This window comes from Styela clava, unplaced genomic scaffold (assembly GCF_964204865.1).
Source record: "Styela clava unplaced genomic scaffold, kaStyClav1.hap1.2 HAP1_SCAFFOLD_19, whole genome shotgun sequence".
NCBI classification, from domain to species: Eukaryota; Metazoa; Chordata; class Ascidiacea; order Stolidobranchia; family Styelidae; genus Styela; species Styela clava.
This window is the reverse complement of record NW_027556646.1, coordinates 20,001-22,500: the sequence shown is the minus strand read 5'-3', so window position 1 is coordinate 22,500 and position 2,500 is coordinate 20,001. Positions and strand designations below refer to the sequence as shown.

The window sequence follows — 2,500 nt, the reverse complement described above, 5'->3', positions numbered from 1 at the left end:
GAAAGACAGTAATTTCGAATGAGCCAAGAAAGAGCGGTGCGGGGCCGGTCGGAGCGCACCCTTTTCTCGGTGGCTGGCGGGCGAGAAAGTGCTGCGTCGCCGGCATCGGCGTCGAAAGAAGCCGAGCCAAAAAAAGTTAAAGTACAAACGTGCAAGCATACTAACCTAACCCTAGGTAAGGCATGTCAGAGCGAAAGACAGTAATTTCGAATGAGCCATGAAAGAGCGGTGCGGGGCCGGTCGTAGCGCACCCTTTTCTCGGTGGCTGGCGGGCGAGAGAGTGCTGCGTCGCCGGCATCGGCGTCGAAAGAAGCCGAGCCAAAAAAAGTTAAAGTACAAACGTGCAAGCATACTAACCTAACCCTAGGTAAGGCATGTCAGAGCGAAAGACAGTAATTTCGAATGAGCCAAGAAAGAGCGGTGCGGGGCCGGTCGGAGCGCACCCTTTTCTCGGTGGCTGGCGGGCGAGAGAGTGCTGCGTCGCCGGCATCGGCGTCGAAAGAAGCCGAGCCGAAAAAAGTTAAAGTACAAACGCGATGCTAATGAGCGAGCCGTTGTCTCGACTAATATGTAGGGGGCGTTCGATCGAGCGTCTGGCTTGAGCGCTTGTCGGCCTAGCAGAACGGTCGCATTGTTATGCCCGGGTTTTAGGCACCGCTGCAGGCGGCCGGCAGAGCTCTTGTTTGTGCGAAACTGAATGGATCGAGCCCGAGAGAGGGCGAGCAAAGAAAAAACGCAAATCGCTCCGCCTGGCACTGCCGGCGAGAGCGTGGACGTCGCGGCCAGCGACTGTCGAAGCTGAGTACGGCCGCAGGCGATCGCCTCGGTCTTAAACGAATGCGACGAGCACGCGCCGGGCGGCCCAGCAAGGGCCGAGCGCAGCTGTCGCAGCTATCTGGTTGATCCTGCCAGTAGTGATATGCTTGTCTCAAAGATTAAGCCATGCAGGTGCAAGTACGAGTTCTCGTAAAGCGAAACTGCGAATGGCTCATTAAATCAGTCTTGGTTTATTTGGTCTCGTAAGCGAAGTGGATAACTGTGGTAATTCTAGAGCTAATACATGCATTAAGCGCCGACTTCGGGAGGCGCGCTTTTATCAGATCAAAACCGACCGGGTTCGTCCTGTGACGTTTGATGACTCTGGATAACCACGCGGATCGTACGGTCTCTGCACCGACGACGTATCATTCAAGTGTCTGCCCTATCAACTGTCGAAGGTACGCTACGTGCCTACCTTTGTGATAACGGGTAACGGGGAATCAGGGTTCGATTCCGGAGAGGGAGCCTGAGAAACGGCTACCACATCCAAGGAAGGCAGCAGGCGCGCAAATTACCCATTCCCGACACGGGGAGGTAGTGACGAAAAATAACAATACAGGACTCTAACGAGGCCCTGTAATTGGAATGAGTACATCCTAAAACTCTTAACGAGTATCCATTGGAGGGCAAGTCTGGTGCCAGCAGCCGCGGTAATTCCAGCTCCAACATTGTATGCTAAAGTTGTTGCGGTTGAAAAGCTCGTAGTTGGATTTTGGGCGAGCGCCGCCGGTCCGTCGCAAGGCGTGTCACTGGTTGCGTTCGCCTCACCTTCGGTTCTCCGTCGGTGCTCTTGACTGAGTGTCGGCGGTGGCCGATAAGTTTACTTTGAAAAAATTAGAGTGTTCAAAGCAGGCTGTTCGCCTGCATAGTGTTGCATGGAATAATGGAATAGGACCTCGGTTCTATTTTGTTGGTTTTCGGAGCACGAGGTAATGATTAAGAGGGACAGACGGGGGCGTCCGTACTCTGCCGTTAGAGGTGAAATTCTTGGATCGGCGGAAGACGAACTACTGCGAAAGCATTCGCCAAGAATGTTTTCTTTAATCAAGAGCGAAAGTCAGAGGTTCGAAGACGATCAGATACCGTCCTAGTTCTGACTATAAACGATGCCAACTAGCGATCGGGAGGCGTTACCATGACGACCTTTCCGGCAGCTTCCGGGAAACCAAAGTCTTTGGGTTCCGGGGGAAGTATGGTTGCAAAGCTGAAACTTAAAGGAATTGACGGAAGGGCACCACCAGGAGTGGAGCCTGCGGCTTAATTTGACTCAACACGGGGAAACTCACCCGGCCCGGACACAGGTAGGATTGACAGATTGAGAGCTCTTTCTTGATTCTGTGGGTGGTGGTGCATGGCCGTTCTTAGTTGGTGGAGCGATTTGTCTGGTTAATTCCGATAACGAACGAGACTCTGGCATGCTAAATAGTTACGCGACCTTCTCGGTCGGCGTCTAACTTCTTAGAGGGACTAGTGGCGTTTAGCCACACGAGATTGAGCAATAACAGGTCTGTGATGCCCTTAGATGTCCGGGGCCGCACGCGCGCTACACTGAGTGAAGCAGCGAGTGTCTAACCTAGGCCGAAAGGTCCGGGTAACCCGTTGAACCTCATTCGTGATTGGGATAGGGACTTGCAATTGTTTCCCTTGAACGAGGAATTCCCAGTAAGCGCAAGTCATCAAC

The 2,500-nt window shown here is 53.2% G+C and overlaps 1 non-coding gene across 1 annotated transcript in view; it reads left to right on the top strand.

Annotated features, from left to right (window-relative positions):
- The first annotated feature begins 892 nt into the window (after positions 1-892).
- LOC144419373 (small subunit ribosomal RNA) overlaps positions 893-2,500 on the top strand; it is a 1,810-nt gene continuing 202 nt past the window's right edge. Inside the window, exon 1 of the ribosomal RNA XR_013474028.1 lies at positions 893-2,500. This exon is cut by the window's right edge and continues 202 nt beyond it. This is a non-coding gene — a ribosomal RNA (small subunit ribosomal RNA).